Source organism: Bombyx mori, chromosome 18 (genome assembly GCF_030269925.1).
Source record: "Bombyx mori chromosome 18, ASM3026992v2".
NCBI classification, from domain to species: Eukaryota; Metazoa; Arthropoda; class Insecta; order Lepidoptera; family Bombycidae; genus Bombyx; species Bombyx mori.
This window is the reverse complement of record NC_085124.1, coordinates 4,168,010-4,194,364: the sequence shown is the minus strand read 5'-3', so window position 1 is coordinate 4,194,364 and position 26,355 is coordinate 4,168,010. Positions and strand designations below refer to the sequence as shown.

The 26,355-nt window shown below is 37.3% G+C and overlaps 1 protein-coding gene and 1 long non-coding RNA gene across 13 annotated transcripts in view; both read left to right on the top strand.

The window, feature by feature from the left end:
• LOC101741393 (uncharacterized protein CG43867) overlaps positions 1-26,355 on the top strand; it is a 369,159-nt gene that overhangs the window by 212,356 nt on the left and 130,448 nt on the right. The gene's annotated exons all lie outside the window — the stretch shown is intronic.
• LOC134200548 (uncharacterized) lies at positions 6,796-25,881 on the top strand. Its single transcript, XR_009975514.1, has 2 exons — positions 6,796-7,182; positions 25,672-25,881. It is a non-coding gene; the product is annotated as an uncharacterized LOC134200548 (long non-coding RNA).

The window sequence follows — 26,355 nt, the reverse complement described above, 5'->3', positions numbered from 1 at the left end:
CATATGCTTTCGCAACACTTTTTGTATATAATAATGTGTTCTACAAAGTCGTAGTGAATTATTTTATTCTATCATCAATAGTTTTCGCAGGGCACGCATTATAAATAATATTTTAGGTAATTTTTTTCACCTTAGGTTACATTATTGGAGTTTTAGTAGGGATCTCTAATTTTTTTCAAAAAGGATTATAGCCTATGTCACTCTGGAATAGCTTAGCTTCCAAACAGTGAAATTATTTTTTAAATCGGTTCAGTAGTTTCGGAGCCTATTCAATACAAACAAACAACCAAATCTTTCCTCTTTATAATATTAGTATAGATTAAAACATATTAAAAACTTAATTAATTAATGTTAAAGTTAATAAACTTAATTAAAAAAATTACTAGTGGTATGATCTCTTGTGAGTCCGTACGGGTAGGTATCACCACCCTGCCTATTTCTGCCGCGAAGCAGTAATGCGTTTCGGTTGGAATGTTGGAGCAGCCGTTGTAACTATACTGAGACCTTTGGAACTCATAACCCAAGGTGGGCGGCAGCATTTACCTTGTAGATAGATGTCTTTGGGCTCCGGTAATCACTTAACACCAGGTGGGATGTGAGCTGGTCCACCCATCTAAGCAATAAAAAAAAATGTTCTTTGGATTTCGTAATGAGTTACACAATTGCTATGTGCAATTTTTGCATTGTAGTATACAAAATGCCAATTTAGAAGACTTTATATCAAGAGGTAGTTGATTATTAATTATGCGGTTGTCTAATAAATAATCTTGAATAACGCCCGTGGATTGCGACTATTTACAAAGTAGGAGGCTTGTATAAGCGTCGATAACGCCTTTCTAACATCAACTTTTATATTTATCAAACAGCTGATGTGTTCAAGGTCTCGTGCTGTCGGCGTGGGCGCAATTCGATTTCATTCATAGTTGCGTAACACGAACCAGTAAAGTTACGGTAGGGCAGCATTCAACATTCTCTCAAATTGATATCGTGCTATCGTAGAGTGGAGATTGCATACCAAAACTCGTATACAATAATGAAAGTAAAGTCGCGATGTAGAGCGACTTGCGAATCCGCACTCATAGATACCATCACCTTGCCTATATCTGCAAATTACAATTTGCGTAATTACTGGTGGTAGGACCTCTTGTGAGTCTGCACGGGTAGGTAGGTCCGCACGGTTTGAAGGATGGGGCAGCCGTTGTAACTATACTGAGACCTTAGAACTTATATCTCAAGTTCGGTAGCTCATTTACGTTGTAGATATCTATGGGCTCCAGTAACTACTTAACACCAAGGGGCTGTGAGCTCGTCCACCCATCTAAGAAATAAAAAATAAAAAAAACTGCCCAGAAGCAGTAATGCGTTCAGGATTGAAGGGTGGGACAGCCGTCATATTATACAACTAAGACTTAGAAATATGTATATCTCTCTGAGACGTCAACTTCACCCGTCTAAGTAATCAATAAAAAAATAAAAAATGCAGTACAGTAGGAGTGGGTGATATAAATCGTATATAGATTCAATATCTATATATCGCAGCAATATCGTTGAATCCGATATCGCCCCGCACGAAATCTATATATCGATATCAGCCGATACACGATATTGCTCGATGTGATGCGCATCGCCATATCGTACCGATTCGTGAATCGAAATCTATATTTCGATATCAGCCGATACACGATATTGCTCGATTTGATGCGCATCGGCATATCGTACCGATTCGTTAATATCAGCAATATTCGTTTCGTTCGTATCGAATCGGCCAGAGTGAGTGAGCGCACGATAGGGATATCATGTGATGAATGAAACAGAAACAGGCATTATCCATACAATTGTAAACCTTATATCTAAGTCCATATGTCTGTAGATTATTCTTAGCGTATCAGCAGGATACAATTAAGGAAAGAAGTTTCAACTTTCGACCCTAACTTGAATGCAGTATAGCCTATTTGCATCGTTGAATTTAATTTCACGCGCTTTGACCTTGAACTAGAATTTTTGGACAAGTGTTTATAAATACTTAAAAGTTTTTTGTGTTTGATTTTTAAAGTACACATTTTTCTATTTTTAGTTGAATCCAAATAATTGAGTTTATTTCTTGTGTTTGTATTAAACTTTTGAAATCTACACTCTTTTGGTATATTTTGTAATTTTAAATTAAGACACAAAATACTAAAAACTGAAAATAATGTAGCCAGTCCTAAGCCTGGTAAAAGCATGAAGGAAAGTTTTTTTGATATTTTTATTTTCATGTTCTTTTTATTACTTTAAGATCATATTATAAATTGATATCAGAAAACCAACCGTATAACGTTGACTTAAATCTATATCTACTACGATATTATATCAGCGTATCGTTTTAAATCTCAAATATCATGAATCGAGAAAATCTACTAGCATCCATCAATATATAGATTCAGAAAATATATAGATTCAATATCCGATATTGATCCTCGATATATAGATACGACTCGATACGCGGCAAAACCGATATTACCCACTCCTACAGTACAGTGATTTCTGATTTTGTATTGGTTAAATAAATATTATTAGAATAAAATACAACACGAAGTAGTCTATGTGAATAAATATTGTAGGTATACAATAATAATATTGTTTATCTTTTAAATTCAGTCAGATCATGATTGATTAGATAGCTTTGATATTATAAAAAATCAAGCCGATACAATCTATTATTTAGGAATGTCAAACAAATTTTTGGTTTTTTCTTATTTCGCGAAAATCGAAAATCAAAGTAGCTTTTTAGTATTCATTAGAAAAACTGAAGAATGTGCCCGAAAAATTTACTACGAGTCTATCCAATTTCTTCTAGCACTTTACCTACTGTGACTCTAGTATAAGTTTCAAACACCGCATGATGTAATTTAGAACGTATTAAATAAACATAAACTAACTATGCATAAAAAGGGCTGGTGTGTCATATTAAATTAGGTCAGAAAACATTACATGCTTATAAACAATGCCTTTGTCTTTGGATGCCAATAGAAAACGATTACCTCACTGTTTCTTTTCATATCTGTGACAGTATTTCTTGGTGACTATCGAATTTCGAACCGTAAATCTTTTTAGTAAAACGCATTTTTGTTTGTAGTAATTTAGAGGTTATATATAATACTTCACTGATTATTGTGTAAGAACGTAGGCGCTAGACGGTTTCATATTTTAATGAGTCAGTATATTTTCTTGTTTGTTTTACTAAACTACGTATTTTAATTTGGCTTAAATCTGCAATACTCATGTAAGCAAATTTATTTTAATTTGTTATTTTTTTTCCAAATAATCTAATATATAAGGAAATCAACTTTAGTTTTACGCTGATTCTGTACTTTATTGCTATGAGCGGGCTCGCAAACCTACCGATCTGCATTTAACTCATTACGAAATCTAAATCTTAATATATAAAAATCACGTGTCACGTTGTTTGTCCGCGATGGACTCCTAAACTACTTAACCGATTTTAAATTAAATTTGCACACCGTATGCAGTTTGATCCAACTTGAAAGATAGTATGGTTTTGATTTCAATAAATGGTCGCAATATTGTCCGCCAATAATCGCAACAAGATTAAGGTAATCAGTGCTAACATTTTTTTAATTGTTAAAACACACACAAAATTTAGAGTCGATCAATATGACTACCCATCAAATTTTCCACTTTAAAATCTATACATCCTCCTGCTTCCTTCTAATTCACATGTTTTATAAACTACTAACGTTTATTGTTTAGCTTTGGTCTTTACGCTTTGTACAGGTAGGAAGACAAGCACAATACAGCATTTTTTTATTTATTGCTTAGATGGGTGGACGAGCTCACAGCCCACCTGGTGTTAAGTGGCTACTGGAGCCCATAGACATCCACAACGTAAATGCGCCACCCACCTTGAGATACAAGTTCTAAGGTCTCAAGTATAGTCACAACGGCTGCCCCACCCTTCAAACAGAAACGCATTACTGCTTCACGGCAGAAATAGGCAGGGCGGTGGTACCTACCCGCGCGGACTCACAAGAGGTCCTACCACCAGTAAATATAGTTAGTATTAGTATACGTAATTTCTATTTACTGGGATTGCTTAAAGTAATCGACCTTAAAATTATCGTTTAAAAGTGAAGGGATATATTTAACGTTAAAATTAATTTTCACTAAAACTAAACTGGACGATATAATAAGTATTATAGGAATGCAAAAGGTCTGAAGGATGTTTAACAGAGACCAACGCTCTGTGTAGGTAATAAGTGAGATATGTACTATACGACTTAATAGGGTAGTTTTTTTTTTTTTATTGCCCATTTAGGCAGGCGAACACACGGCCCACCTGATGGTGAGTGGTTACCGTCGCCCATGGACTTCAGTAATCCCAGGGGCAGAGCCAAGCCGCTGCCTACCGCTTAATACTCTCCATAAGCCTTTAAGTATTTATTATTTATTTCTATGATATACAATGAATGTGTCTTTTATTTATTTATAACATTTATAAAGCTTTCCGCAAATAGCCTCTCCTGCGTGGGTTATACTTCATATATCGTGGGCGGAAATCCGTGTTCAGAAGTGGGATGAAAGGTAGCCTTAAATATTTTTTCCCAATATTTCCTATTTCCATACCGAGCTTCGTCAAAATCCTTTAAGTAGTTGAGCCTGAAAACTTAACAGTGTTACTTTCGTATTGACGATGTCATATTATTTTAATATATAATTTTTAACATCTAACTGTATACAAGTTAATTTCCATATTTTTTTAATAGCGATAACTTTATTGCAAGCTCTCATTTTTATGAACACCTTACTGGTGGTAGGGCTTATTGTGAGTCCGCACGGGTAAGTAACACCACCCTGGCTATTTCTGCCGTGGAGCAGTAATGCGTTTCGGATTGAAGTGTGAGGCAGCCATTATACTATAAAATTGAGACTAACTCATGTCTCAAGTTACCTGGTGCTATTTACTTTGTTGATGTCTGTGGGATTCGATAACCATTTAACACCAGCTGGGGTGTGAGCTCCTTCATCGATCTAAGAAAAATAATAATAATATATAATATTATTTTCCAAATTTATTCTGTTCTGTTGATAATTTGTTTAGTCGTTCCGAAGATTTGCGCAAACAAACAAACAAACAGACAGACAACAATTCTAAAAGTCACCGGTTTATGTTTTATTTGTATTCTTTGTTTTTTTTTCTATTTCTATAACTTTACTATACAATGTACCGACCGACATATCGGACTCTATTGTTTTGTTATATGCATTGATTAAACTTTAATTTCGTAACAACAACAAGAGGTTTAATGAATATCGCCCCGAAATCTGGGGTCATTACGCCGATCTGTAGCATTTCGGAGCTGTTCTATTGAATAGTTAATGTATTGAGGTCCCTAACCGCATCCCTTATTACTTCATAGTTAATTCAAGATCAATCTGTCAACGCATCTGCTCTTATAGGTTTGTATATAGATATTTATGTATTTTTTATTAGGTGATTTGATGCATATTAACATATTATGTATTTTAAGTTTTATGTCTAAGCGAACGCTTATGTGATTTCAAAGGTATTGATAAATTTATCAAGTTTATTGGAACGAAGTTCCTTACGGCAGGCTTGGAGGAGATAGGCATTTAGCTGCACGACCGAACTGAAAAAAATGTGATAGTAAAACCGTAAGAAAAAGTCCGTGGAATAAAACCGTTAAATGAGACGTGCGCAGGCGCGACAGTCGTATACACAAGCGAGTAGTGTATAATACCTTTCTCTTTCTCCTTCTTTCTTTTCGTTCTCTCATCCCTTCTCTCTCTATTTTGTAATTATTTCTATTTCTATGTAATTTTATGTTGTCAAACAAAAATAAAGAGACATATTTTGTTATTTTAATTGATAATTTGAATTACGATTTTTTTCTATTTTACGTAATTTATTATTTCCTAAAATACTGAATTTCCTAAATACTTTCCTGTACTTAAATAAAAACTAATCAGCAAAATTTAAGAGAAAAATCAAGAAAACCTACATAAAATTGAGCACGATTTTTTTTTTGCAAATTGAGTCGATTCTACATTAGCCGAAGGAACTTCGTTCCTACCTGGTGTCCCACGACACCACATCTTTTTTACCAAAATTTGTATGATAACTACGCTAATTTGTCAACAATGTTAATAAACAATATTATAATATAGATATAGTTTCTAAAATAACTAAAGTTTATAGGTTAGGTTCATAGATTATTAGGTATTCATATCATGAAATTAACTTTGTCGGTCAGTAATTAATATGATTTTAGCTGCCTTAAACGTTTAGTGAGTTCATGATTTGTTGAATTACTACAGGCCGACTGAAACAGTCGAAACAGACGCATTTGCCTACAAGGTCTAATTTAATTGTTGTTTTGAAATTCGATACAACTGTGCCCTCGTTAATGCTTAATTTTGATGAAAAAGCAATTTTGTTGTTTCAGGTCAAAAGTATCGATGAAAATAAATTTGCAAATTCAATTTTTATTTATCGATCGAGAACGGTTGTTTTCTTACATTAGAAATTTTTTTTTTTGCTTATATGTGTGGATGAGCTCACAGCCCACCTGGTGTTAAGTGGTTACTGGAGGCCATAGACATCTACGACGTAAATGCGCCACACACCTTGAGATATGAGTTCTAAGGTCTCAGTATAGTTGCAACGGCTGCCCCACCCTTTAAACCGAAACGCATTACTGCTTCACGGCAGAAATAGGCGGGGCGGTGGTACCTACCCGTGCGGACTCACTACCACCAGTAATTACGCAAATTATAAATACGCAATAAACTTTGACCTGTCGTAGTACATCTAAATAGCTTAATTCATAGCTTAATTAATTCACTGCGTACAGATTCTCCAAGTCATGTTTGAAACGCAACTCGACTTCGCACGTCCTTAGCGCAAAACTGTACATAGCGCAACGTAGGTACATTCGTAGCGCGTAGCTACGACTCGTAGCCGGCGGCTGCTATAGTAACGGCAGTTCGCTGGCCGCCCGTCCCAAGCGTAGACGCGCGTCCGGCGCTACGAAAACCGCGCGCCGTACGTTTTCCCACAGCCGCCGTTTCGGCGTAACTCAAAAAAACGTGTTTTAATTAACACCGACCGATGTTGGCGGTTCTCGTGTCGCGCGTTTTTCGCGACGTCTCCTGTGTGTTCGGGTGTGTTCAAATTTTCCTTGCATATTTACGTGTGCGGTCGTAGTTAGTGTGTGCCGTAATTATGTTAGTGTGCCCGATAAAGTATGCCGCTTTGTTCAACGTACGTCCTCTTACGGGCTTCGCTGGCGTACGTAAACGGAGATTATGAATTTTTTTTGATGCCGAATTTGAAACATTGAGTTATTCGTCATATACATAATTCTTTTTAGGATCTCGTTGCGACGTAATGCTCGTAGCAAGCACAGTTTTTATTTCATAGGAGGATTTCATACGAATATTATGACCATTGAATAGTGAATCCCGAATAGTCGTAGTCTATAATATTTATATTCCAAAAGGCGTCTGTTTGTTTGATTCGGATCGTTTTCTCGAATGATTTAACATAATATTATGTTTGGGATATGCGCGATTCGTTGAAGAATGTTCTCGTTTTAAAATTTCCTCCTTTGACAATACAAGAGTATGGGTTTTTTCTATATTACAGTTTTGAGAGAAATTAACCAGCCATACTACATATCTGGATGGCAAGCAATTTTCTTCATTTCAAAATAGAACCACCTGTATATATTTTTCTAAGAAATGATGCATATTTGGAATTTATTTCTATATCGCCTTATGTTTTCATGGAATATATTATAGTGTGTATTGTATTGCAGGAGTTAGGACAGGAAATTTTAAAAATTTCGCCAGGTTCATTAACCTGATTTAAAAAAATATTTTGATGAAAATAATTGGACATCTTGTTATTGAATTTAAATACTCATATAATTACTTGTCCCGACTGACTAATTACAGAGTCTGAACCAGTGGAACTATAAGCTAGAAATGCTGGCTATCTTTGACTTTCGCGTTTTAAAAATCAACTAAGGCAGGATTTTTAGTAAATCCCACCCTTAATTGAGTAAAATGATGGATGAACGATTGTTTTAAAGTCCATCATTTCCGTAAATGGTAAGAAGCCCAAAATTTAATATACCTGCTTCTGACTAGAAATAAGTGTTCAATGTTTTTCAATCTTTTTGTCTAAGTTAGTGAATTAGAGTTTGAACTTTTATAAGGTGATGTCCACGCAGTTTAAGCTTCAGAAAACTAGTTAATTATGTGAGATAAGGGCTAGTATACGGTAAAAGCATTTTCAATATCACGGAATAATGTAACTGGAAAAAGTATAGAAGATTTCTCATAATACACATAGCACATACGGTGCTATAAAGATACTTAGGCAATTTTTGTTAAAACTGAACCGAGTATGAGAAAATACATTTTTTAATAGTTAATTATCAGTGAGAGTTTGCTTATACCGATGAAGTTTAAAGTTTTCGTTTAAATATTATCATTTTTATTTCTTTAGTCTAGCAGAACTATAAAAGAACTATCTTCTATCTATATATATAAAAATGAATTGCTGTTCGTTAGTCTCGCTAAAATTAGAGAACGGCTGGACCGATTTGGCTAATTTTGATCTTGAATTATTTGTGGAAGTCCAGAGAAGGCTTATAAGGTAGATAAATATGAAAATGCTCGGAATTAAGTAAAAATAACAAATTTGTTTTTCCAATGACGTGTCCCCCGTCGGACGGAATCCTTTTGTTTGTTTTAAGTTTATTTTATACAAAAGTTTAGGTCTTTTATTTGAGGCACTATGAAGTCTGCCGGGTCAGCTAGTATATAATAAGATGTTGAATTTTTCAACGTTTCTCCTGAAAAAATACATAATTTGCATAACTGACGCTATAGCACCGTATGTGCAATTTGTTCTCTTTAAAATTTTAAAGTCTTAAGCTATGAATTATTATATTTATTCATCACAAGTAAATAGTAGTAATACAGTCGTTTGTTATAATATTAATTTCAATTACTGAATCAATTCGATTTCGATACAGACCATTAAGAGCATCTCTTATAGATAAAAGCGAATTGGAGGCTGCTATAATTGTCGATAGTATTGTAATTAAACGTATACATATATATTTATTGCTTAGATGGGTGGACGAGCTCACAGCCCACCTGGTGTTAAGTGGTTACTGGAGCCCATAGACATCTACAACGTAAATGCGCCACCCACCTTGAGATATAAGTTCTAAGATCTCATTACAGTTACAACGGCTGCCCTACCCTTTAAACTGAAAAGCCTTACTGCTTCACGGCAGAAATAGGCATGGCGGTGCTACCTTTAAAAATGTTGGTAATTTTTTCTTATTATGTAATATTGAGTTCAGTTACAGTCTTCAGGATTTAAACATTGAGTTTATTACACGAATAAATTTAGTTGAAACTTAAAGAGAACTAACAAAAAGAAGTCATTTTAATCCTCTTAATCCCGGCCAGAATGTGAGCAATAAAACTATTATATTGTATATATGTGAGCTCATAGACATTTACAACGTAAATGCGCCACCCACTTTGAGATATAAGTTATAAGGTCTCACTCAGTATAGTTACAACGGCTGCCCCACCCTTCAAGCCGAAACGCATTACTGCTTCACGGCAGAAATAGGCGCGGTGGTGGTACCTACCCGTGCGGACTCACGTGAGGTCCTACCACCAGTAATTGCCCAGGAATCAAAATTCTGAAGTACAATTAGAACCTTGTTAAGTTAATTGTAGAATACAATCGCACAGATGGGTGCATGAACACAGGCAACCTGGTGTGAAAGGCTTAGGGACGTTTATTGACAATACAATGTAAAACTATCCTTCTCTTTGTGACACAAACGCGGCAGATATAGACAAGAAGATGCTTAGTACTCTTGCGGGTTTGTAAAACAATACCAACAGTACTTATGCGTTTAAATAAATCTATACATAACATATAAATAGAATTGGACTGTCTGTTTGTAACATTAAAATAACCGCTTTTTACTACATGCATATGAATATATATACGGTACATACACCAAAATAGCATTTTTTACAATTTTTGTCTGTCTGTCTGTCTGTTTGTTCCGGCTAATCTCTGGAACGACGGGACCGATTTTGACGGGACTTTCACTGATAGGTAGCTGATGATATAAGGAGTAACGTAGGCTTTACTTTTTTTAGACTTACTTCGCCCCGCGGCGTCATCCGCGGTACGATGGGACATAACATCGCAGGACTCAGCTATCAATAATAAAATTTAATGTTTCCGAAGCGAAGCGAGAGCGGGTCGCTAGTAATAAATAAAAACGATTTTTGAAATATACAAGGTGCTACTTTTTCATCGTGGAAATCGATAGTGAATCGCAAGTTCGTATTAGCTGAAAAAAATTTAGCACCTACCTGTGGAGTTTGTGGCAGTAGTCAGACTTAGGTTTCTTGTCTTATGCATTTCTCGTACTCGTAATATAGAAGAAAATCTAGATTGAGACCATTTAAAATAACAAAATAACGACAATCTATATATAAAAAAATGAATTTCTGTTCGTTAGTTTCGCTAAAACTCGAGAACGGCTGGACTTGATTTGATTAATTTTGGTCTTGAATTATTTGTAGAAGTCCAGAGAAGGTTTAAAAAGTAGATAAATATGAAAATGCTCGAAATTAAATAAAAATAACAATTTTGTTTTTCCTCTGATGTCCCCCCGTCGGACGGATTCCTTTTGTTTATTTTAAGTTTATTTTATACAAAAGTTTAGGTCTTTTATTTATCGATTGAGGCACTACGAAATCTACTGGGTCAGCTAGTTTAAAATAAAATAACATAATGATGATCGGTAATGTTATAATTAATGTAATCACCACTGATTCTGTAATATAATCTCGTGATTACTCAGTAAGTAATCCAGCTCATTATGTTCGCTCAGACCTGTCCGTGATGGATTGTATGCAATTAGTAAAGTTATGAATATTATCGTTGTTCGGTCAGTGTTTGAAACTGTTATTTGTGGTAATCGATCCAAATTTACATTAAGTTGTAAATTACTAGTAATTTCACTAATTCGATATCTCTGAAAGATCTAATAAGTTTAATATTTATTAAAGAAATTAAATTTATTATAAGTTAAAAATAGAATATATCTAGAAAATATTATAGTAAAATATTTAAATTATTAATGAATACAGTGACGTCACTGTTCATTTATGTTACGAGCGTGTGATAGATGGTGTGATGTGCCCTCTACATCCCCACTCTTTCTTATTCAAAATATGAATGCCTACGTCATTTTCCTTTTCATCGACGCTATAAAATAATACATAATTAAATCTACGGAATGTCTCTATGATTCAGAATACTTGAAGAGTTTGGTCAGACTGTTGTGTTCTTAGGCTGTCAGTGGCTCGGCTGACTTGCCCGTATCCGTGACGATACAAAAATTACTCCTGCCCCGGATCCATCGAATGTATTTTATGATAAACGTCTTTATTCGATTCCAGCTTCTATTTATAAAGTAAATAAGTGCGTTTATTCTATCATACAAAAAAAAAACAAAACGCTGGAACTACACTGCTGCTACTACAGTCGGAAAACGAATCTTTTGATCGTTACAATAACAAAACCTTTTCCGAACACCGAGCCCTTTCATACAAATTTTAATTAAGACATTTCCTTTGACTGTTTTTCTGCGACTGAACAACGTCTTTTATTTCGATTAAAATTTTTGACAACAAACAATGGTGCCTTTTGTTTTTAATACACCAGAAAACTTATCTTTTTAAAATACCTTTATTACATAGTTAAAGCTTTATTAGTTTGAGCTGTATCTATATATCTGTATAACGGAATCTTTTAGTTTAATATTCATCAGTATACCTACTAATATACAATACACTATATATACAATATAATAATTTTATTGCTCACATTCTGGCCGGGATTAAGAAGATTAAAATTACTACTTTTTGTTAGTTCCCTTTAAATTTCAACTAAATTTATTCGTCTAATAAACTCAATGTCTTAAATCTTGAAGACTGTAGCCGAACTCAATAATAGGAAAAAAATACCAACATTTTTAAAGGTACCACCGCCCTGCCTATTTCTTGCGTGAAGCAGTACATAAGGCGTTTCAGAAGGCTAGGGCAGCCATTGTAACTGTAATGAGATCTTAGAACTTATATCTCAAGGTGGGTGGCGCATTTACGTTGTAGATGTCTATGGGCTCCAGTAACCACTTAACACTAGGTGGACTGTAAGCTCATCCGGACTGTAAGCTCATCCACCCATATAAGCAATAAAAAAAAGGTATTTTGAACCCTACTTCTATCTAATTCTCTCGCGAAGATTTTTTTTCGTCTCCGTCTGAAGAGCACGATATCCCTATTAAAATGTTATTAAGATTTTCAGAAATAAATGCACTCACGAACGAACATTCCAGAACGAATAATACTCGTTTTGCATATCATTAACTTTTAGGTTTCAAAATAAAATGATATCGATCGAAATAACGTACCGCATTAACTGGGAACAAAGCGAGTTAATTACGCGAACGTTATTACCGTAATAAACCGGAAGCGTGTCAAATTAACGTTCAAATTGTCTCTTTGAAAAGTTTACTGGTGGTAGGACCTCTTGTGAGTCCGCGCGGGTAGGTACCACCGCCCTGCCTATTTCTGCCGTGCAACAGTAATGCGTTTCGGTTTGAAGGGCGGGGCAGCCGTTGTAACTATACTGAGACCTCAGAACTCATATCTCATGGTGGGTGGCTCATTTATTTGTAGGTCCTACCACCAGTAATTAAGCAAATTATAATTTTGCGATTTTTATTTTTATTACACGATGTTATTCCTTCACCGTGGACGTCAATCGTTGACATTTGTTAAGTACGTATTTTATTAGAAAAAATGGTACGTGCCTGCGGGATTCGAACACCGTTGCATGGCTAGATACAAATGCACCGGACCTCTTATTATTTAGGCCACGACGCCTTCGAAACTCACACACATCATCAGCCTATACCAGTCCACTGCTAGACATAGGCCTATCCAATGGCACGCCACAGAAAAAGATCCTCGGCTTCTCTCATTCGGCTCTCGTCCAGGGTTTACTTACAAAGGCAATGAAATTTACTGGTGGTAGAACCTCTTGTGAGTCCGCGCGGGTAGGTACCACCACCCTACCTATTTCAGCCGTGCAACAGTAATGCGTTTCGGTTTGAAGGGCGGGGCAGCCGTTGTAACTATACTGAGACCTTAGAACTCATATCTCAAGGTGGGTGGCTCATTTATTTGTAGGTCCTACCACCAGTAATTACGCAAATTATAATTTAGCGGTTTTCATTTTTATTACACAATGTTATTCCTTCACCGTGGAAGTCAATCGTGAATATTTGTTAAGTACGTATTTAATTAGAATTATTTTAGATTATTTGGTACCCGCCTGCGGGACTCGAACACCGGTGCATCGCTAGATACGAATGCACCGGACCTCTTATCCTTTAGGCCACGACGACTTCTAAGCTTACTCCACTGCTGGACATAGGCTTTTCCAATGGCACGCCACAGAGAACGATCCTCGGCTTCTCTTATCCGGCTCTTGTCCAGGGTTTACCTACAAAGACAATGAAATAATTAAACAGTACCAGTTAGAGTTTAGTATTCCCTACCAAAATAGCTTAATTTAGAAGCCCTTAGGAATTGTTTGAGATGATCCTCTCATCTCCTTTTTATCATCGCACCTCCTGCCATCGGAGCAGAGTTCATCCATATGATCTCGAACCGCTGCGTTCATCGACAGTGCGCTTCGCCCGATTAGCCTCCTCATGTCTCTGGGCAAACTGTATGAGCGTCTGCTCTACAAACGCCTCAGAGACTTCGTCTCATCAAAGGGCATTCTCATCGATGAACAGTTCGGATTCCGTGCAAATCACTCATGCGTACAACAGGTGCACCGCCTCACGGAGCACATTCTCGTGGGACTTAACCGACCAAAACCGATCTACACGGGAGCCCTCTTCTTCGACGTCGCAAAAGCGTTCGACAAAGTCTGGCACAACGGTTTGATTTTCAAACTTTTCAACATGGGCGTACCGGACAGTCTCGTGCTCATCATACGGGACTTCTTGTCTAACCGCTCTTTTCGATATCGAGTAGAGGGAACCCGCTCCTCCCCGCGACCACTCACGGCTGGAGTCCCGCAAGGCTCCGTTCTTTCTCCGCTCCTATTTAGTTTATTTGTAAATGATATTCCCCGGTCGCCGCCGACCCAGCTAGCCTTATTCGCTGACGACACAACCGTTTACTACTCAAGTAGAAACAAGTCCCTAATCGCGAGTAAGCTCCAGAGTGCAGCGTTAACCCTCGGACAGTGGTTCCGAAAATGGCGCATAGACATCAACCCAGCGAAAAGCACAGCAGTGTTATTTCAAAGGGGAAACTCACCGCTTATTTCCTCCCGCATTAGGAGGAGAAATATCACACCCCCGATCACCCTCTTCGGCCAACCTATACCCTGGACCAGGAAGGTCAAGTACCTGGGAGTCACTCTGGATGCATCCATGACATTCCGCCCGCATATAAAAACAGTCCGTGACCGTGCCGCATTTATTCTCGGCAGACTCTATCCCATGATCTGTAAACGGAGTAAAATGTCCCTTCGGAACAAGGTGACACTTTACAAAACTTGCATAAGGCCCGTCATGACTTACGCGAGTGTGGTGTTCGCTCACGCGGCCCGCACACACATAGACACCCTCCAATCCCTACAATCCCGCTTTTGCAGGTTAGCCGTCGGGGCTCCGTGGTTCGTGAGGAACGTCGACCTACACGACGACCTGGGCCTCGAATCGATCCGCAAACACATGAAGTCAGTGTCGGAACGTTACTTCGATAAGGCTATGCGTCATGATAATCGCCTTATCGTTGCCGCCGCTGATTACTCCCCGAATCCTGATCACGCAGGAGCAAGTCACCGTCGACGCCCTAGACACGTCCTTACGGATCCATCAGATCCAATAACCATTAGATACCTTCAGCTCTAACACTAGGAGCAGGCTGAGGAACCCCGGTAACCGTACTAGTCGAACTCGACAAAGAGGTCGACGTGCAACCTAACCCATGCATCAGCCCGCTGAGTTTCTCGCCGGATCTTCTCAGCGGGTCGCGATTCCGATCCGGTAGTAGATTCATTCGCGAAGCAGCTGCTCTTGAGTTGTTAGGTCTCCTTCGGAGGCGCTCGAGCAGTTGTTAGCAAATCCCACCCCTCCTGGCTGAGCCTTTGCTCGCCCACCTGTCCTGGTGAAGCTGGAAAGGCCTCCGGGCCACCAGTAATCTTTCAATCATAAAAAAAAAAAAGACAGTGCGCTTCCAGAGGTCTTTTTTGCCACGCACCATCCGGCTATGGAATGAGCTCCCCTCCACGGTGTTTCCCGAGCGCTATGACATATCCTTCTTTAAAAGAGGCTTGTGGAGAGTATTAAACGGTAGCCAGCGGCTTGGCTCTGCCCCTGGCATTTCTGAAGTCCATGGGCGACGGTAACCACTCACCATCAGCCTACAAGGGCAATAAAAAAAAATTAGAAACTTTAAGTTCCTATTTAGCTGTACCGTTCGTAACAACTTATTCTTCGCTACCTATTATTTTAATTTACAAAGCTACAACTTGGGGCTTTGTCTCGAGAACTTTTACTTGGCATTAATGAAGCACTGAAGCCTCCACATATTTATAGTTCTTTAGACGTTTTCCAGGCTCCTTTGAAGGAAAACTTTCGTATTGTTTTCGTTGTTACGTACTTTTATCGTCTGTTTGTTGTGTTTATGTTCGTTCTTATAATGTTGCGCCTTTATTATTTTAGTTGGAAATTTTAAGATGTTATTTGGGTAGTTTTCTTTTTTTGTTTTATTTTATACTAACTGACCCGGCAGACTTCGTAGTGCCTCAATCGATAAATAAAAGACCTAAACTTTTGTATAAAATAAACTTAAAACAAACAAAAGGAATCCGTCCGACGGGGAACACATTAAAGGAAAAACAAAATTGTTATTTTTATTTAATTCCGAGCATTTTCATATTTATCTACCTTTTAAATCTTCTCTGGACTTTCACAAATAATTCAAGACCAAAATTAACCAAATCGGTTCAGCCGTTCTCGAGTTTTAGCGAGACTAACGAACAGCAATTCATTTTTATATAAATATAGATTATAGATATAGATTTATAAGAAATTTTGCATTCACAGTACACAGAAATAATTCACCGTATAAAATGTGAATAAGAAAATTATTTTAAAACAATTTTAACAAAGAAAAAATGATAGATTCGCGCTTTTGATAAAAAATGTAAAATTGAACGTAGGGAACATCCTTATTGATGTGCAGTCTCCTTACGAGAGGCGGTTTGCGTTTAATCCAGACAAATTTATTCTCCTGCCTCTTCCCTAGATGACCCTACGGAAAACATTTTATTTATGTTTTGTTTTTTTTTTCTATAAAATAACGATTTGAGATATCCGGCCCTAACATTTTTTACAGTAACACGGAATAAAAGCGAGTCTATAAAAAACTAATTCTTAAAGAAAAATATTTTTTTTTTCTTCTCTATAAAGCAATATATTCACTTTTTTTTTTAAAATATATTTTCGACTTTTAAATAGGTAATGTTCGTCTAATGATCGAGATAAGCGTCTATTTTCTCTATTACAGTTACGAAGTTTTTAGTTATTTCAATAGCCACGCGTCACTTTCGTAGAATTAATTTATTTCCATTAGCGAGTATTTGGCTTCTGTCAAATCTTTATTTTAATTATGTCTACGGCTCGCGAAATCCGAAGAAACTATATCGACAATAAAATCCAGTCTGGAAACTGCGTTCTCTCGTAATGCCGACACTGCAATGTTCAACAAGAATTCTCTAAAATCGTGACTTAATAAATCTGTACTAGTGGTCCCCCAGTAGTCGAAATTAGACTATAATTAGTTGAAATTATAAGTTTGAACATTAATACTTATTGTCAAAGATTATTATTATACTTATTTAATCAAACCGGGCTCAGTGGTGTACATTGGGAGAGGCCTATGTCCAGCAGTGGACGACTGTGGGCTGTTGATAATGATGATGCTGATGAATCAGAGATTTGGCCAAAACTACACTATAGACAAATAAATATTAATCTATTGCCAATTTGACCACAAACTTAAGATAATAACATAAGTTTGACAATAAACAAAGAGCATATATTACATATGTGTTTTGTCAAATACATGGTAGTGTGTGTAATTATTTTTTTATTGATCTAATATAATTTTTCCTTTGTCCTTTATAAGCGTGGGAAGTTTCATATTCCTCCGTCCGCGCAATTTTCGTAAAAAGGGGTACAAAGTTTTTGCTTCACGTATTAATATATAGATATATCACATACGGTTGCAATACGATGAATCGAATTATATAACGCATTAACGCAGCGCTTTGGTACAGCGCTAGAATAATAATGTCGCGTTCGATGCCCGGAGTGAGTGCGACCTCGGGGGTTAAGGCTCCGTTTGACGTGTTAGGTAAACATCGCTAATAAACACACGGTTTATTTGATCTTTATTGATGTAGAAGTCGTCGTGGCCTAAAGGATAAGACGTCCGGTGCATTCGTATGTAACGATGCACCGGTGTTCGAATCCCGCAAGCGGGTATCAATTTTTGTAATGAAATACGTACTCAACAATGCAATAGCTTTACTGCGGCAGTCCTCGAGTGCCACACGTGTTTTTTTTATTATCATCATATTCTTTTCGATGTTTCGAATATTACACAGTTTTCATAGAGTGTCGGTCCTGCCGTCTCTTTATTGAGTCGTCGTGGCCTAAAGGATAAGAGGTTCGGTGCATTCTTATGTAGCGATGCACCGGTATTCGAATCCCGCAGGCGGGTGCCAATTTTTCTAATGAAATACGTAGGTACTTAACAACTGTTCACGATTGACTTCCACGGTGAAGGAATAACATCGTGTAATAAAATCAAACCCGCAAAATTATAATTTGCGTAATCACTGGTGGTAGGACCTCTTCTGAGTCCGCACGGGTAGAGGTACCACCATTCCGCCTAATTCTGCCGTGAAGCAGTAATGCGTTTCGGTTTGAAGGGCGAAGTAGCCGTTGTAACTATACTGAGACCTTAGAACTTATATCTCAAGGTGGGTGGCGCGTTTACGTTGTAGATGTCTATGGGCTCCAGAGACCACTTAACACCAGGTGGGCTGTGAGCTCGTCGACCCATTTAAGTAACAAATAAAAAAGGATATACTTTATATTTCATTTTGGATGAGTAAATACGGGTCTATCTACATGTGTCACAATATGTTTACGAATCATACGATCTTGGGATTTTTATTATCATTATGTTATTTTCGGTTTTTCGGACAATTAGGGCGTTATTCTTCGATGTATGAATGTATAATTCAAATTTCGATATAAACACACATTGCTAATGTGGGAAAAGGGCGCCTTAAGAGACTTGGATGGATTGTGTGAGAGCAGGGTGTGAGCGCAGAGATGACATATGATGGAAAAAGAGGACATGCCCCCACATAATCCGACAAAGGGAAGAAGAACATACGTTTGAATACATAATTCGATAAATACACACAATATGCGTCAAATTGAAACGCTAATTATGTCTGACTCGCGCCAGACATCATAGTTCAGGTCGGCATCAAATCGTGATTTTTTATTGAAGGGATCTTCTTTAGAATCGTTGTGATGTTAAAATCGATGAAACGAAATGAAACGAAACGAAAAAATAGTGTGCCGCGATTGGCCTGCCGAAGCGGCTCCGAGCGGCGCCGACAAATCACGAAGCGCTCCACACGGTCTCGCGTCCTCGACTACTTCAGAGTGCTTTTTTGACGTCCGTGCACGCTATCGTAGCTCTCGGAGTGCCCTGAGATACTTTTATTTCTATTTAGTTTGTTATCAACAGGAACGTAAATTCAACAATTCCTGAATCGCAGTAACGAGATGTTACACAGTTGATAGAGGTGTTTCTCTTGCTAAATCATACTTACCTGGCGTAGGGATACCGTGATCAAGCAGGCGGTTCCCCCAGGGTGAGGCTGCGCCGTTACACTGCGGAGTGGTTGACCCTTGCGATTATTCTTATTTTTTATAAGTTTCACTTCTACCGTGTGTGACTTGCACACACACACACACTTCTTTTTTCAGTCTAATTTGTTAGTAAACTTTCTATCATTACCCATAACTAGGTCCTATTGCTGTAATACCGAGATGTCGGGTACCATCACGTTTTCTATTTCTGCAGCCAAGCAATTTTGCTTTTCCGCTTGAAGTGCATCTTTTCGATTTGCTGTCGAATGCAAGCTTGCGCTCTAATTCCAGTTACTCTACTTACATTTCTTTTGAAAAAGAACATTGTGTAACGCGAATTTCGGAACTTGATCATAAGGTGATAAGAAATTACCTATGCAAACTCACTTTCAGTTAATATAGGTAGTAATCTATCGATATATATAAAAATGAATTGCTGTTCGTTAGTCTCGCTAAAACTCGAGAACGGCTGGACCGATTTGGCTGATTTTGGTCTTGAATTATTTTTGGAAGTCCAGAGAAGGTTTAAAAGGTAGATAAATATGAAAATGCACGGAATTAAATAAAAATAACAACTTTGTTTTTCTTTTGATGTGTCCCCCGTCGGACGGATTCATTTTGTTTGTTTTAAGTTTATTTTACACAAAAGTTTAGGTCTTTTGTTTATCGATTGAGGCACTACGAAGTCTGCCGGGTCAGCTAGTAATTAATATACGTAATATGTTTTAGATTTATAAGTGTTTATGAAAATATTAGTAACAAACCTCGCCTTAAGCGGCTGACCTCGCCCATACGCGTAGGAGCGAAATGAATGGGCGAAGTGCGAACTTGAATGAACGGTAACCATACCAGATTTCAAATCGATTCGCATAATGCGTAGTACGTATCCTTTGTGTTGAGTTATAAATTTATAATGAGTATTAATAATGCAATTTAATTTGCATAATTAACGTGGCCTTCGATGCCAATTTTCAAATATACAAAACGAAATTTAAAAACGAGCTCACGGCCCATTTGGTGTTAAGTCATTACCGGAAGTCTCTAAATTTAAGCGTCATTGTATTGTTTTACGGCAGTCCTAATTAAGGCCACAACGCCTGACTGCTTCGTTGTGGAACTAGACCTGTTGGAGGTACGAATCCGGATTGGATTAAAATCAGTACGACTTTCACGATGAACGAAGAATATACTTATTAAAAAAATGATAATGAAAAGTGCAAAAATCTAAATATGCGTGTTTACTAGTTCACTAGATGATGGCCGTTTTTTTTGTTGATTGTTGATTGAAGTTTATTATTGCAAACACGAACAAAACAACATTTTCTGAAAATAAATCGTAGCTTGATCGATTTATGGCCCCCGAAATCCCCTGTATACTAAATTTTATGAAAATCGTTGGAGCCGTTTCCGAGATTCAGATTATATATATATACAAGAACTGGTCTTTTAAAGGTATTTATTGCTATTTTTAGTAGGTACTAGGTACCACAATCCGATTAAAGGCGATTGCATGCAGTAGAGATGCGAATGCTACGATGGATGTGTGGAGTAACAAGAATGGATAGAAAACGGAATGAATATGTTAGAGGAAGTCTGAAAGCCACACCTGTGACAGGGAAGTTGAGAAGTGCGCGTTTGGGATGGTATGGACAAGTGATGAGACGAAATGAAAATGAGGTCGGTAAGAGAGTGTTAACTATGAATGTGGAAGGATATAGAGGAAGAGGTAGACCTAAGAAGAAATAGATGGATTGCGTGAAAGACGATATGTGTAAGAGGGGAGTGAACGAAGAAATTGTATATGATAGAGGAGTATGGAAGGAGAAAACGAAGGTGTGTGGCGCATTTACATTGTAGATGTCTATGGGTTCTAGTAACCACTTAATACCAGGTGGGCTGTGAGCTCGTCCACACACCTAGGCAATAAAAAAAAAACAAAAAAAAAAAACATGTTGCGCTGACCCCAGGTGACTGGGAGAAGGGCAGGAGAATGATGACTAGGTCCTACAATCCTTCAGATGTGCCACAAAGCAGTCAAACGTTAGACTCTCTCACTTAACTTCAAGGTTAGCGTGAATTCTTTGCATAAAGTCAAATAAACCAAGATTTGTTAATAGTTAAAATTCGCTACAGGCTGCCATTTGCCAGGAGACAAATTCTTAGGTTGGTTCTTAGAAATATATAATATTATATACTTACAAATTAAATTGTGTGTGCGGAACGTGAGCACGCTTGTGCATCGCAACGAATTGTATATGAATCTGTTTAAATCTTTTATGTTAGAGGATTCACAACAATTTGTTCTATTATTTGTTGACATTTGGAGAACTAACAGATTTTATGTTTGTTTATTATACTTCATGATTAAGAAGTCAGGCTTATGTCTTAGACATTGTCTGTAGCACAGAATACAGTACGTGCATTTGGTTGATAAATTTCGCATGTGTTTTTGTAGCGCTACATATCAATCAGCCAAGAGAATAAATCCAGTCAAACTTGTATCGACAAATAATATAGTGCTGTCTAGAAACAACGGTAACTGATTTAATTCTGCCATAAAAAAATAATCAAGAAAACTACCCGGGTCGGTGAACTTTCTGAAATTTCCAAGAGCATTTTACTAAATCTGTTCAGATAAAAAAATCTTATATTTTTTTAAATGTAATGTGTGCCACTGCTTTGTCGGGGTAGTTTTAAGCGGCCATAGGCACTGAGATGAGGTCACTGACACTTGGCAGCTAGATGATACCGTCGGTTCGCTATATAGCCAAGGCTCGATCGATTGCTATCTATTTTACATGTAATTACAAGGCGACGAACGATAACAAAATATTCATGTATATATGTACAATTTTTCAAATGAAATATGTATTTAACAAATATTAACGATATACTTCCACGGTGAAGGAATAACATCGTGTAATAAAAATCAAACCCGCAAAATTATAATTTGCGTAATTACCGGTGGTAGGACCTCTTGTGAGTCCGCACGGGTAGGTACCTCTTTTCTGGCGGAAAAAAAAATCTCGTAAAAAGTCATTAAAAATTAACAAAAGCGCTTAATGTATACCGGAGAATGTGGATAAAGTGTGGTAAGAGTAAAAACGGTGTAAAATAACATAGAATGGTCTCATCTAGATGCAATGTGGTTTTTACTGGGGGTAGAGTCTCTTGTCCGTCCGCACGGGTAGGTATTACCACCCCGGCTATTTCTGTCGTGAAGCAGTAATGCGTTTCGGTCTGAAAGGTAGGGCAGCCGTTGTAACTATACTGAGACCTTAGAACTCATATCTCAAGGTGGGTGGCGCGTTTACGTTGTAGACGTCTATGGGCTCCAGTAACCACTTAACACCAGGTGGGCTGTAAGCTCGTTCGCCCATCTAAGCAATAAAAAAAAACAAGCGTCTCTTTCTTTACATAATGATTCGCTACAACCCTTCGCTTCTTGATTCAGTTAAGCAAACACAATTATCCTTTCTAAGCACCTGAGATCCTTGAGATTTCGTCAGCGGTAACACTGCACTGATTACAATCTGGAATTTTCAAATAACACCCGCGTAATGTTTTCCCTAAACTTCATTATAATAACGAATCTGTTTTGGTAGTAACTTTGACTTTAGTTTTATGAGGTTCAAGCTCCCATTTTAAATGCCTTGTCAAAGATAATACACAAGATAGAATCTTTGATTAGATAGTTGAGTAAATATTTTTCCTATCCAATATTTAAAACCATTTTTACAAAAAAAAAAAACAAAAAAAAAGAGTTATACCACAGCATACAACGCAAACAAAGCCACAACATTCAGTGGTAAAATTACAATATTAACATAAAATAAACATGCGTATCGTAACATTTAAAAGCATATTACCGGAATACGAATTACTATGCTGACCTAAACCAGCTATCGGACAAGCTGTACCCATAAATCCGGGCTAAGCTGCTTTCTGTGTAGACAAATAGCTTATTTACAATCGCAATTAGCACGTTCTAAGTTACACGTTTTCTAGTGTCCTAAATACACTTATAGTCGGTTATTTTGATATTATTTATTAGTTATTGATTTATTATCTATACTTATATATAAATCTACAGTGGTTTTTACGGATGTTCCGTTATAACTACTGAACAATGCATCCGATTGACTTGAAACTTGGTATCCATGTAGAAAATATATGTACTTAATGGATAGGCTAATATTTATATGAGCGGTGGACTACCTACACCAGTTACGGGGGCGTTAATGATGAGAATCTTTGTGAGGGTGAGAAATACTAATGTTAATTTTAAATGCCCAACGAAGCGGACGGGTACAGCTAGTTTTGTATATGCCTCAAAAATCCTTACACTCTATCAACGGGGATATGTTCTTTTCTTTCGAAAAATATATTTTATTCAATTATAAAATTAAAAAAAAGCCCAAATAGCGCACACGACGTAGTTGAATAGTAGTTGGATATTCCACCTATGTTTAGGAGGCCTAGCTTCGTTATAAAAATTAAGATACCATTCTTGTTTTTCCAATGCTAGTCTATCAGTATTGCGAATGCACAGTTTACAAATTATATGTAGACTTCGGTAATCCCTTAACACCAATTTCGGTTGTAAGATTTTTGACTGAAGCTATCGGAACAAGAATAATAGCATTCAAGCTTTGGTGGTAGGACCTCTTGTGAGTCCGCGCGGGTAGGTACCACCGCCCTGCCTATTTCTGCCGTGAAGCAGTAATGCGTTTTGGTTTGAAGGGTGGGGCAGCCGTTGTAACTATACTTGAAACCTTAGAACTCATGCTTCAAGGTGCGTGGCGCATTTACATTCTAGATGTCTCCAGTAACCACTTAACACCAGGTGGGCTGTAAGTTCGTCCACCCATCTAAGCAATAAAATGAAGAAAAAACAGTCCAAGAGAAAAGCGACATTATGAACACCATCGATTAAGCATTCCTCATTTCGATGCTAATGCTTGAGTGAAGGGGCATAAGGCGGTAAATGTATGCGAGAGCACACGATCCAACGGTCCCCTGCTATCATTGTTTGTACAGACTTACCTCGTCCGGATTGCGAGGTAAAATAATCGATTTTGTGTTATGAAAATTGCCATAGCGCAGGCTCTATTTATCCGTACAATAGCTTTTTATTTATGCTTAATAAGTAGCTCTGTAGATATTCTCAATATTGGTGATTGATTTTATTTACACACATGTACCGACAAAATTGGAATATGTTTTAAAACGTTGGTACATATATCAGCAGATATACAAGCTCCGAATAATAACACTCTAGACCGTCGATCTACTGAGCAATTTCACTTGCTCGATGGAAGATCTTCCCTTTGTCGTTACCCCTGGTGGTAGGACCTCTTGTGAGTCCGCGCGGGTAGGGACCACCACCCCGCCTATTTCTGCCGTGAAGCAGTAATGTGTTTCGGCTTAAAGGTTAGGGCAACCGTTCTAACTATACTGAGACCTTAGAATTTACATCTCAAGGTGGGTGGCGCATTTACGTAGTAAATGTCTATGGGCTCCAATAACCACTTAGCACCAGGTGGGCTGTGAGCTCGTCCACCATCTAAGCGATAAAAAAACCCCAAACCGGTCACATCGACGTGATGTAGGAGTTTTTGGACTTACTTCTCACGGAACTTGGAAATCTAGTTAATCAACTCCGACTTTAATCAAGGCATTTTGACTTCGCGTTAGGAAAGGTCCTTTATATATTTGTGGAAAGGTTTTAAGGCTCTTCGTCCTAATGTTAGAAATCTAACTTTGTATTCGCTTAATAAGCTGTATTTTTGTTTTCGAATACGCGAGATGATATTGTAGTATCTTTTGTTCATTCTTTCGTGCCGAACATTTCTTACCGAGCAAATCGTCTCGTCATATCTGAGTATAGTAATTTGCTTATAAACCGCTGCCTTTGCGACTGTTACCCGGGTTAGATTCGACTATGTAAAAACGCGCGATTCCTCACGAAGCGATCTTGATATAACTTAAGATCGAGTTATTCGGTATTTTCTGTGTGAGCTATTATTGTAATATTTGTGTTTTTGTGACGTAAGGCAAGATTGGGTCGGTCAACAAAGTTTTTTTTTTCTCTAGAGAATATTGTGGCCGGTTTTGTGAATTACTTATTTGATACGAAGCGTATTGTGGTATGCTTGAGGCTTGAGTTTAGTATTGTTGGATTAACAGATCAGAAATGCAAATATCGCCATTTTACTATAAAACCTTTTTAATACGCTTTTATTAGCTTCAGACGTATGTATGTTTGTAACGGAATCTTTGAACATGATTTTGACCCCCTTTAAAACGTCGGATTAACTCAAAATTTGGTATACTTATTAAGGACCGATGAGAATACAATACTAAAAAAAAAATTAAAAAGAAAAAAATTGAAATTAAAAATAAATAATCGTTTTAAAAACTAACAAAATACGCTTTTATAGAAAATCCAACTAAAAAATAGAAAATAAATTTTAATAAATTTGAATTAAAAATAGTGTAAGAAAAAATGATTTGATTGTAAAAAACTATTATTTATTTTTAGAATACGAGCAAATTCTAGTCATCCTTAAGCAATGTAGTCCATAATATAGTATGTGTAATGTACCTTGATAATTTGATGAAGTGATTAACGTAAATAATAAAAACATAAAGTGAGTGACAGTTAAAAAATTGCGGACCGCGTTAGTGTCGTTTCACATGTTGCGGTCTTGGCGAACGAGGTGGGGTGCGGCTCACCTATGACGAACAACAATAACGGAGTGAATGGAAGAGCGGGCGGCGAGCCCGCCTCCGCCGACATGGATTCGCTCGAGGAAATGCTTCGCAAGGTAATGTACTTTTCGTCTTAAAACTTTTTCGTCGGTGTGTTGCATGTCGCGTGACGGTCGGCCGCGGAGTAGGGATAAAGTGAAAAGCGCTCGTCAGAGCAGCCAAGACCAATATGGCGGCGCCTATAGTTCGCAGCAGCAGACCGTGTAGTGTATAGACTATTACTCATTTGTGCTAGTGCTCCACGCTATTTTGTTTGTTTTTGTCAGTGTTTAATGTAAATGTTGTTTGTCAGAGTTCAATGTCTATAATGTGAAAAAAGTTTCACTTTTACCGTGGCTTCATAAAACCACACAATCCTTTATTACATTTAATTTATATTCGTCACTAGCTGACCCGGCGGACTTCGTAGTGCCTCAATCGATAAATTAAAGACCTAAACTTTTGTATAAAATAA